Here is a 12,190-nt window from a genome sequence, read left to right on the forward strand (position 1 = left end):
CTGGAAGGGGGCTTTGTCTCAGGTAATCCCTCTCAAGGTTTGTTTGATTTTTCCCTTTAGAGTGTTTTTGGGGGGATTTATTTTGTCGTCCACTTAGGCAGGTTGTTTGTATTTCTTGTCTAATGTGGCCCTGTGAGGCCCTTTGAGACCCTTACTGGGATTAAGAGCTGCACAAATAAGCCTGACTTAACATAAAGCCGGAACATCACCACCTGAGTCAGTAAGCAGAGGCTGACTGACTGGTATTGATCACGAACATTAATCCAGCCTTTCATATGGTGAGTCAGTGATGGAGCAGGAACAGTCTGACACTGCTAATGTGAATAATACCTGTCACAGAAAATGGAAGCGCCACATAAACTCAAACGATGGCGAGAAAGTTTCTTCCAGAAAAAGAAAATCATATGACAGCATAAATGCTGAACGAAGAAACAACATCTTTCTGTTGTCTTAGAACTTCATAAAGAAGGTTAGACAGGTAGACAGCAAGAACAAAAGAAGCATTCTCGGCCCGAAAAAAGTCGTGTAAATGCTGATGGAAGCCAGGCGCTGGAACAATGTCTCTCTGCTAGACTGCTGACTATCATTAAAAAAGGCATTTCAATGTATTTTTTGTGAGTGTGATGTATCCTTTTGTTCTCTGGAATAAGTGCTAACACTGTGTTTTGCCGTCAGTTTGTTGCGAGAGTTTTCCTCCTCATTGTGAAACAAACGCAGCCACGGCCTGTATGAAAAAATCAGCTTGTCTGAGTCCCTGAATGGAGTCCAAACACGACCAAATGAATGCAAATGAGATGTCACTTTGTTATATGAACCTGAGGCAGTTTCACATCAGGACACTTACCTTTACTCAGGATGTGTGTGTGTCTGCATGTGTACATAGGCTCCATCTCAGATTTCAAGTGGTGTGTATAAACCACTTGAGTGAGTAATTATATGCTGCTGTGACACAGCAGGCGCCCTGGCAGCTAGACAACCTGCCACTGTTTTGGTATATTTATGTGTGTTTGTGTGTGTGTAGTCACAGAGAAAGTAGTGAGATAAAGGACGTGCTCATGTGTACACACAGTACACATAGATTATCCAGAGAGGGAGAAACTCTGCAACAGCTGCAGCTGCCATCACTCAGTCTCTTATTCAACAAAGAATCATTTCACTTTCTTCCTCACACACATATGTATGAACATATGTATCTCTGTATCAGGCAGCTGTCAACAGAGAAACAAAAGAACTGGAATAGTGAGCATGAAAACTGCATCTCAGACCTGAAGCCAAAATAAACCAACAATCACTGACAATCACTAACAATCACTGACATACCAATTAGACCAGTCAAAACAAACCACAACAAACTCCAAAACCAAACCAAACTGACCAAACACACCAAGTTAAATGAAACCAAACAAGAGCAAACCAAACCAAAACAAATAACAACAAACCAAATCCAACCAAACAAATCAAGCCTAACCAAACCAAACAAAACTAGAACAAACCAAATGAAACCAACCAAGCCAAACCACACCAAACTGACCAAGCCAAGGCAAACTAAATCAAACTAAACAGACCAAGCCATACCAAACCAAACTAAAACAAACCAAATCAAACCAAACAAGCTGTAACAGGCAGCCAACCAGAAGCTTATCTGATGTCTTCAATTGATTGGCTTAAGCAGTAGTTCGCCCAAAAATGAAACCCCTGTGCTGATGTGAGGATGGGTGAAGATTTCCAGTTCACAAAACACTCCTGCAGCTTCAGTGGAAAACCAAATCCAGTACAATTGAAGTGAATGGTGACCAGTTTTAAAATGTAAAAAAAGAACACAAAACAAACACAAAATGTCTCTATGCTGCTCGTGTGGTGTAATCCAAGTGTCCGTAACCTGTGAAATTAAAATTTGACACAAAAAGACACCATTTATACCATGTTTTTAACCTAAATGTCAACTGTAGCCTCTCAGACCCGATCCACGTGCACACGCCTGAAGCAGGTACACAGGTTCTCGCCCAAGCGGCGTGACTACAGCAAAGAAATGATGTCGAAGTCCTCAGTCATTTTCTTCTTTGTTGAAAGTTTGCGAAGTCAACTGTGCGCGTAACAAGTCACTATTTCTGAACTGATCTCTCTCTGTTGTCTGAGTCACTTCCAGGTAGCATGTAAACACAGATGTGAAGGTATCGTGAGATTCCATGTATCTCATGTTGCGCTGCTTGTACTGGATTTGGCTGTAACGCTGTTTTCCACTGAAGCTCCAGGAGTGTTTTGTGAACTGGAGATCTTCACCCATCCTAACATCAGAGTGAAATTTCATTTTTGGGTGAACTATCACTTTAAGGTTACTGTGTCCCATGGCCAGCACATACATTGAAATATATATATAGGTAAAAATCAAGGAAAAGATTAAATAACTCAAATTCAAATGTTTCTGTCTGTAAAGGCTACAGCCTGTGTGAACCTTTCTGATGTGTCGATCAAAGAAAAATGTACTGCCATTTGGTGCTCAGCGGACAGCACATTTAGACCCTGCAAATATACATGCCCAAGCTCAAACAATGTAACCACAAAAAGCAATTTCACTTTACTATTCCAATACTTTTGGTAGTCTATGCATGCACCTATCTCTTAGCAAAATACTAAAACAAACAAGTGGTGAAGCCCTGAAGAGCCCAGAGGTAAAGAGAGGAGAAGCAGATTTCATCTCCACTCAGTTTTCTTTCTGGCTGGTTGGAGATTGTGTTGCCTCTTGGCTCTAACACTGACAGCACTGATTGGAGTCCTGGTGTGAAGTGAAATGAATTGACATGTGTGGACCAAGGTGTGTGTGACTCTGTGTGTGTGTGTGTGTGTACTTTTATGAAAGGCAGTTTTTGACCTTCTGACTGAGGACATGCTTTTGGGTTACATAAGAAAAATAGTGTATAATCGATAAATTGTTTTGATATCGGTAGGAATACAAGCAAGTGTGTGTGTTAAGTGTGGTGACTTAAACAATGATAATGCCACATGCAATCTGTTCAGCAGATCCTCGGGTGATCTTGTTTTGCACCGTGTGGTGGAGAAGGAAACAGTGGGTGAATGGGTGTTAATGCTGGGTGGAGAGGAGGAGGGAGGAACTGACACGCTGATACAGTGACTATGATTGAACGAGGCAGAGATGGAGAGGAAGGGGGAAAAACAATTAGAAGATGAAGAGATGGATACAGAAAGCCAGAGAGCTGGAGAGCGAAGGGGAGGAAGTTCTGCCTTCATGTCAATTCACAAGGATTAGACGAGGGAATGACTGATGTGATCGAGGCCAACGGAGCAGCAATTTACTCCCTTCTTTTACACTGCTGTGGGCACTGAAACGCTGCCGATGGACACACACACACCAACGCTAGCATGTGCCGATACAGCCTCATGATGAACAGCTGCCACATCTGCGCCAGCTGTTGCTGCGTTCAAACTTCAACCATTACAATGCAGCTACTAAATTGAGATTAGCACTGAATAATGCTGAGCTGCACCACACAAACTAGTTCTGACAGATGTTACTGCTGTGCAGCTGAGTCACTGTAATAGCAAATGAGATGCTGTAGTCGTGACAACTTAGAACAACTACAATGCAACATACTGTGTGAACAATTAACTTTTTTCCTGAGCATTTTGAAGACTTCTTTTCCATGTTCGATAAAAAACAAATTCATGATCTAACAGCAGTTGAGAAAATAATCTCACCAGTGTTCAACTAATGTTATTGAAGCTTTTGATTGAGGCTGCATGCTAATAGTTGACCCAACTGTTAGTCAACCAAGCTTTTATTAGTCAGTTAGTCAAAGGCAATAAAACTGACCTTTTCTATTGTGACACAAAGAGGCATCACCAGAGATGGGAGACACTTACACTTAGATTGCACAGAACGAGGAGGTCTTCAGGCCCGTGGCTAAGAGGACTCAGTGGGGAATGCTGGCAGTGATTGTTGTTGGAGAACCACACCTGGATTCTGGCGAGCAGGCAATTGAACCTGACTCACCAGCCTTCTAGTGAACACGGCCAGACCGAGACCTCAGAGACCAACAAAGGTCAATTTGACAACAGGGAATACAGTACTGAGGTGATTTACAGCGGCTCTGACCTGGACTCTGACTCAAGGCATGATAATTCATGATCTAACAGCTGTTGAGAAAATCACCTCACCAGTGTTCAACTAGTGCTACTGAAGCTTTCGACTGGAGTCGCTCCCTACCAGTTGACCAAATCATCAATCAACCAAGTTTTCATGAGTCAGTTAGTTGCAGAAAACAAACATACAGTACTGAGGTGACATACAGTTGCTCTGGCCTGGACTCTGGGCATGAGAAAGACACGTCAGGTTCAGTGACAGGAGGTGTGAAGCTGTTTAGGAGCAAGTTTGTAGTGAATTAATATGTAGGTATACTTGGGGTGTCACAATTCTCCAAATCCAATATTTTATTTTCTTTTAGCAGTGATACCTGTGACGTTGTTGAACTATGGAGTCTTGACTTGTTAAGCTCAACAGAGCATTGGTTAAATGGCCTAACAACTGTCTTTTACATTGTCAAACACCTTATTTCTTCTAAGATTGTCTATATGGTATCAAATGTAACATAACAGCCTGTAAGCTATACTGTGCAATCCTCAAAGTGTTGTTTTTTTCTTCAGACGTGTCGAGAGTGGAAAGGAAAAAAATACAGAGAACTGTGATTCTGCCTTTGATTTCAATTTGACTTAATTACTTTTGAGTGATTTTCAATTCAATATTTATATTGTGGCACCTGTAAAATATACATCATCCAATGTGTTGATGAGCCTGCAAGTATTTGTAAAGATAACTTGTGTGATGTCACACTGTTAGCAATGTTGTTAACAGGCGGTTTGTTTCATGATCCTTGTAAAATTCATATTTTTAAGGCTCATTATTATGATTTTATTATGGTTGGTTTTGTCTCAGTGTCTCAGTAACAGTGTTACTTAAAACATTCGCTCTAAGCCCTGGAGCTCAAGCCACTTTCTGGTGTTCCAAAACATATGTATTTAAATAATTAAATTAATATCATAAACATGCTAAGACTAGTCCACAAGTGGCCTGAACGAATGATTACTGGTTTACTTAGAAGATCTTGTCAGGGGCAGCCCTACGTTTGACCATGTCACATGATTTTCATCAGAATGAACTTTGAATCTTAGCTTGTATTGTGCGATATGATTAAACCTAAGTGGACCTTTTGTTGAAACTCTTTTCTCATCTGATTTTACAAGGTCAAGAACTAAAATTTGTTTCACACAAATTACAAAAAAAACAAAACTTATTTGGCTCACCTCCTGTAAGTCATACTTAAATACAAACATAGTTTGAGTTTTATTTGCCCATGTAGTGAGACATCCGTCACTGAGCTTTCTGCCTCCAGCCCCAATCTGTGGTGCTCACTGCAGGGCAGGATTATCCCGCTGTGGGGCCTCAGGGCAAAACTGAAATCCGGGCCACTTGAACTCCTGTTCTCTTCCTGTCTTTGCATTGTGTATGTACTCTTTTAAGTGTCCATCAAATATAAAGTGAATACTATAAATTGGCGAGACACAAAGATAGCAACCAGCGCTCCTTCCAGAATTATAATTAGCCTCATGTTTGCTGTGTGTCAGTTCAGTAAGGTATGATACCTGTTCCATTATTGTATAATGTGAAGGCTATGCCTCACTGATGTTGTTACTGGGGCATTCATTTAGGACTGCAAACAAGTCACAGGTGCCGACACCGTCCAGTTTTTAATCCATAATCACCAGAATTGAGAATTGTTAGTGGCCATGGTACAGTTTAATTCATACATAATCCAAATGTACTGTCGTATCAGTCACATGTAGGCATAACATTGACTGAAATAACAAAAGATCCCTAAAGATCAGTTATAAAAGCAGAGGCAACCTTAAGGTCCTTGTCACTTCAGGTTATTTTGTGCGTTAGTCGAACATGTTCCCAAATTCTCATTTCATCAAATGACCAGAGACTAATTGCCACACAGTGAACTTTTGGAACCCCAGAGGGTCTTGGCTCCCCGGCGTAGCTCCCTGCTTTGCCCTGATGCCGTCTCCGCTCACAGTGACATTTAAAAAATTCAGCAGCGACTTCTTTTCCCAGAGACAGTGCTCTTGTTGCTCTGCATAATCCAAAGAGCAGGCTGTCAGCTAAAAGTAGATCCACAGAAAAGTGTTACTGCGAGGTCTGGATTATTCAGAGTGACCAAACCAACCAAAACCAAAACAATCCGCATGGTTATATGAATATATAATGAATCTTTACAGACTATTTGGAGAAAACGCAGTGAACTGGTACAACTTGGCATTTCTGATTCTGTTAATATTATTGTATATTCATAACTGACACTATTGTCAGTGCAGCTGTATATCTATTCCATCTCACTGCTGTGTACTGTAAACTGTGGCTTACATTACTTGTCTCAATTTTACTTTTCAGTATTATGTGCTATATTATTCTTCAATATCATTTACAATATTCCTTTTCAATGTCATTGCTAAGTTTATTTTCAGTTGACTTACTTTACTAAATTTCTCTAACTTATTAGGCACTGTTTTTTTTACATTTAGTACTTATACACTTAAAGGGACAGTTCACCCCAAAATCAAAAATACATATTTTTCCCCTGGCCTGTAGTGCTGTTTATCCATCTAGATAGTTTTGGTGTGAGCTGCAGTTGTGGAGATATCGGCTATAGAGATGTCTACCATCTCTCCAACATAATGGGATTAATGGGGCTTTTCCACTGGCTCTTTTGGTTGCGCAGAGTCAAACCATGCCATGCTGTTTTGCATTTTCATTACCACCTTTATAGTGTTGAGCTGTGCTGAGCTGTGCCAAGCCATGCCTGAGAATAGACCTACTCTGGAGTGGGGCAAAAGCGAGCCCAACATGCCTTTAAGCAGGCTGTGGTGATGTCTTGCCGACTGCAGCCAGCCTTGGATGAGCCTCCCTGCTCCCCCTTGAACAAACGAGTTTTGTGATAATGAGCTTATGGTGTATGCAGAAGGGCAGAGAGAAAGATGTTTTTATATGCAGCTCTCAGTAGTTTTGTAGCTTCTAACTGAATCTCTGTGCTTTGAAATGTAGTTTCTCTCCTTTGTTGCTGTTTGTTGTTTGAAGTATCTGCATTATTTTACTGTTTCATATTCGCTTTCAGCTGTGTGCTGTTAAATTAATGAAACCCCGAATTAAGACATTTCCTGATTGTGCTGTTTCATAATAAAAGCATTTAAATAACAAAACAACAGGAATTTAAGGAGTCAGTGTTTATCCCAGACACACCACTTATCAGCTGCTCAAGTCAAGCTTCATCAAATTCATCTTCAAGCAGGTAGCCCTGTTGTAATGGAAATGCGAACCCCTGCTGTGCTGAGCTGACAGGTCGAGTCAAACCGAGTCAAGCCAGGTCACCTCGTGTATTGAAAAGTGCCATAAATGGCACTCGGCTTTTGGTGCTCAAATCACTAAAATTACACTTAAAAAATTCAACAGCAATGTCTCCTTTCAGAATTCATGACACGGCTACTCAAGATAATCCACACACCTTGCTGTGAGCAGTTTCATGCAGAAACTACATTCTTTCTGCAGTAGTATCTACTTTCTTTTTGACAAGAAAGAAAGTCATGATTTTTGGAAAAGAGACGCAGGTGTTGAATTTGCCAAATGTACTTTTTGGTGCTTTGAAGACCACAAGCAGAGTTCCATTAAGTCCCATTATATTGTAGAGAAGGCAGACATCTCTATCTCCAAAACTCTGCAACTCACACCAAAAAAAATCAGGAATAAAGGAATAAACAGCACTACAGTCCAGGGGAAAAACTGTATTTTTGATTTTCTTATCTTCATCTTACTTTATGTAACAAGCTCACATTACAACACAGGGTTTTGCTGTATACTATGTTCAATAATTAACCCCACATTTAGTAAGACTATAAGTTCCATTCATGAACATTAGATGGCAAAATTGGACAGGCTAATCTGCTCTCACTCTGAACACCAGTTTAGATTAATGAACTATTCTGGATCCATAAATGTGTTTATTTATGTATTAGCACTGGCCACAGTGGATCTGTTGCCATGGGAATCAGTGGCAGAATTAGTAGCCCAAAGCTCTTTGTAGTCTTCACAGGAGAACTCTCATACAGGTGAGGGGAAGACAAAAGTCTTTTAATTAACACGAAAGGGGAAAGACTTGTTAAGACACTCCAGTGGAGGATTAAAAATGTCTCTGTTCAAGTCACACAGTATTTCCATTTCGTGTTCTGATTACGGTTTGAGTCATTTATCGATAAAAAGGCCAAATAATATGTTGCTCCAGCTTGTCAGACTTCAGTATGTGCTTCTTTTCTCTGTTTTATATCCCTGTATGTTGAATATTTTAGGATTTTGGACTGCTGGTCAAACAAAACATTGCAAATACCATTGTCCCTTTTTCCTCACTTTTTATGGACTAAATTATTAACGGCTTAATGAGAAAATAGGAGCAATCGATAACTAAAATGAACACAAGTTGCAGGCCTGCACCAGTGCTGCTCTGAAACACCATTTGAAGCCAAATTTGGAGAGCACATTATTAATAGACAGTGGTGTGGTTGAATCCACAGCCTCTCTCTCCCTGACTAACACACTGCAGCAGGGGTCTTGAGAGAGTTTGTGCTGCTCGGTACAAAGCCCACATGTTTACAGTGAGACTGTTCCTGTGATTAAGGATTAATTAAGTTTAATTAATTAAGAAGGCTTTCGGGAAGAATGAATGTTACTTGGACTAATTCCCCTGGACACACACAGCTGGTGAAATCATTTTCCAGAGAAGAAGTGTTTCATTCCTCCAGCAGTAAGAGCTGGACTTTGAATGGATCAACATGCTGGGAGTGAGCGGTGCTCCTGCTGTGATGGACAGGATGAGTTATAGAGTTCGTTAGAAACTTCATTAAGTCTACTGCCATGGCTGTAGCACAGCAGTTTCTGGCCTCTGACGTGTCAGCTAAGTACAAAGATTTACTGATCCATAACAATGATGTGAGCAGTAATTGTGAGCAGATGAACGTCGGCCGTTAGTAGCAACTTTCACTTCATACTGATGAAACATTTATCCAAGAGGTTCTCTTTTGGAGTGACATCCACTTGATTCAGCTTAACAAGGATCAACAAACAGGGATGAAACCATCCCTAACCACTGACCCTGACAAATCTATGAGCTTGTGTTTCGTTTGCTCTGGCGGATACATCTGCTGCCCCCTCGTTCAAATAGATTTCTACTAGGCTTGGTCTGATGGACAATAGCATTGTCAATCGCAATGGCTGACAGTCACTGACTGCTGAGCCCTCTGCCATTGTAACATTGTGATTTAAAAGCCTTCTGTACTTGAGGTAGTATGTCCCCTCAGAGTTGTTGTAAAGCTGTTGCAATGTTCTGTTTCATACATGCAGGAGGAAAAATGAAAAGAATCTGTTGTTGCTGTTTATTGCATTTAAACACAACAAAGTTATGGACATATGGTGCTGAGACAAAGACCCTTTTAGACCCAGCATTGTGATGTTTCACAGTGGACATCGTCATGTGCCAATGTGGTAGACATTGTTCAACTCCAATTTGACCCACCCTGGTTCTTGTCGGACTAATCACAACCATTTATTTCCAGTAATATGGGACAAATTTAATACAATGACTGATTTGAAAAGTCACATCATGCATTTTCAAGCGACCAGACTTATGAAACTCAGCTCAAACAAACCAGACAGTGCTGATCAAATCTGGATCAGGATACTCTTATACTACATTGCCTGTTTTTCACCTCTAATATTTCCAGAGGCACATTCAGTGTCCTGTAATTCAACCAGGCCGAGTTGTTTTTCTTTAAAAGGCACCAAGCAACACCCCAACTTGCATGTGTCACTCAGTGCTACGTTACACATTTCATTGATCTGGCTGTTTTTACATCTATCCAATGAATTCAGTGGCATTTTGGTCTGTTCCTGTCTTGGATCCTTGACCTCAACCAAGTTTCTCTTGGATTCTCTACTGTCTTTCTGATTCTCCAACTCTTGTCTTTCTTCTTCCTCCTGCCACTTTGCATTTTGGGTACTCCTCCTGGCAGAATGGAGGACCACATCATGCACAGTTTCATGATACCTGAGATCAGAGATCTGTCGGCCTACCAATTGTCTGGGGATTTCTACATGCAAAATAGTTGGTTGAACAGATGCAAGAATGCAAAGAAACCTATGTCCCTTACATTTTTTCAAGGACACGCTTTACCGGACATGATGCTCTTACCCCATTCTCCTCAGTGGTAGGCAGACGACTGCTGCATGTCACCGCTCCAACATGGAGGGCTACCTTAAAGACTCTGAACTGGTTCAGTTTTTAAACTCTATAATTGTTTCTGCCTAGTTTTAGCAATGGAAGCTGGAAGATTTTCCTTAGTAGCTACTGAGCAAAGGGTTTAGAAACTGACTTATGATGGTGCATGGAGTCTTCAGTGACATGTGACACCCTGTGCCTTGCCTTTGGCTCCCTTTTTCAAACAGTCTAGCTGATGGACATGGGTGAGGACAGAAAGTTATAGACAGTCTCTAACCTCACCCTAAAGGTGCTTTATATGGCGAGAGCTTGTATCTTGAATCAGTGGCAGTTACTCCCTGCTGATTATGTACCATACATGGCAGTCTGCTGCTATCTATATGTTAGAAACATTAAAGATTTAATTGCAAGTTTTGATAATGATATCAAAGGACCAGTGTACAGGATTTAGTGGCATCTAGTGGTGAATTTGAAGAACGCAAAGACCTTGCTTCACACTGCCCTTCCAAGCATGTAAGAGAACCTCCAGTGGCTTCGAAAACTTGTTAAAAACATGAGCAGCTGGAGTCAGTGTCTGGTTTGTCTGTTCTCGGCTCCTGTAGAAAACTAGTGCTGCAACATGGTGCCTCTGTAAAAGAGGACCTGCTCTCTCTGTGGACATTAACAAATACACAGTTATCATTTCAGGTGACTATACAATAATGAAAACATACTTACAATATTATATTCAATTTCTGATACATTTTGCCAAGAAAATGCCTGTAAATCTTACTCACATGACTTTTGTTTATTGGCCCAGACTGGATGTGAACTGAACTTTGGAAATGTTGCTCTATTACTAATTCTATTCATTGCTCTGTTTCTTGAGATGTATAATCATGTGCAAATACCACTAAAAACAGCCTCTGGATATATTTTCCTCAGTGTGGTCTATGTGGTTGCCACGGTCACACAGTAAGCCACGACAGCAAGCTGAACCATCATCAACTTTGACGGCAGTGGCAGATAGCTGTGCTCGTCCAAGCTGCCTCCTGTCTCCTTGTCGCAGCCGCCGGCCCTTGTGTTTACACAGAAGACAACGGAGGCGGTGGCATCCACGGCTCAGCCCGAGAACAACTTAACCCCAACCTCCGCACCTCTTCATCAAAGCAGTGCAGTCCCTTGCACACGTTGCATAACTTTACTCAGTCCTCAGTGTCAACTGGAGAGATGATGGGCTTTTTGGGGGCGTTTAAGACCAACTTTGCAAAGATGTTTGCAAAGGGCTGTTTATCTGTTTATGCTTTTCATGAGTTTCAAATGACAGCAAAGCAGCTAATTCCATTTCAACTTGAACTAACATGACTTAAAACAGTCTGCAGCTGTCAGCATCTGAAAAGTTCTGAATGAATGCAATCAGCAAATAGAAATGACTCATTATCTTAGCAGTTAGTTTGCTCCGTTTACATAAATAGTAAGTAAGTGACGCATACACGTGACACATGCACTGTATGTAATTAAACCAGCAATCACGCTTCACTCAATAACCAAGATGTCTCTCATATTGTGCTACCTGTGTAAAATCCATGAATATCCATCTTTTTTTTCTCATTAAACAGGCAGACATCGATGTTTTCAGCAGTGACCTGTTAGGTGTTTCTTGTGGCTTTGCCTCTCCTGCTCATTTTTAATATAATGCAGCACGTCCTGCCATTTAAATGTAACAGCTTATTGATTCCTGAGGGGACATTTGATTTGTGGATATAAACTGTGACATTTCAGGAATTGTTTCCACATTCCGTAAGTGTTGTTCAATTTAAAGTAAAGACAAGCATTTGATTCTACATATTTAACAAGCTACGGACAGACACAACAGT

At 40.9% G+C, this 12,190-nt stretch overlaps 1 protein-coding gene across 1 annotated transcript in view; it reads right to left on the reverse strand.

The window, feature by feature from the left end:
* LOC146318417 (cadherin-6-like) overlaps positions 1–12,190 on the reverse strand; it is a 125,860-nt gene that overhangs the window by 41,251 nt on the left and 72,419 nt on the right. The window lies entirely within an intron of this gene.

This window comes from Lutjanus erythropterus, chromosome 12 (genome assembly GCF_056507025.1).
Source record: "Lutjanus erythropterus isolate fLutEry1 chromosome 12, fLutEry1.hap2, whole genome shotgun sequence".
In the NCBI taxonomy this organism is placed as follows: domain Eukaryota; kingdom Metazoa; phylum Chordata; class Actinopteri; order Lutjaniformes; family Lutjanidae; genus Lutjanus; species Lutjanus erythropterus.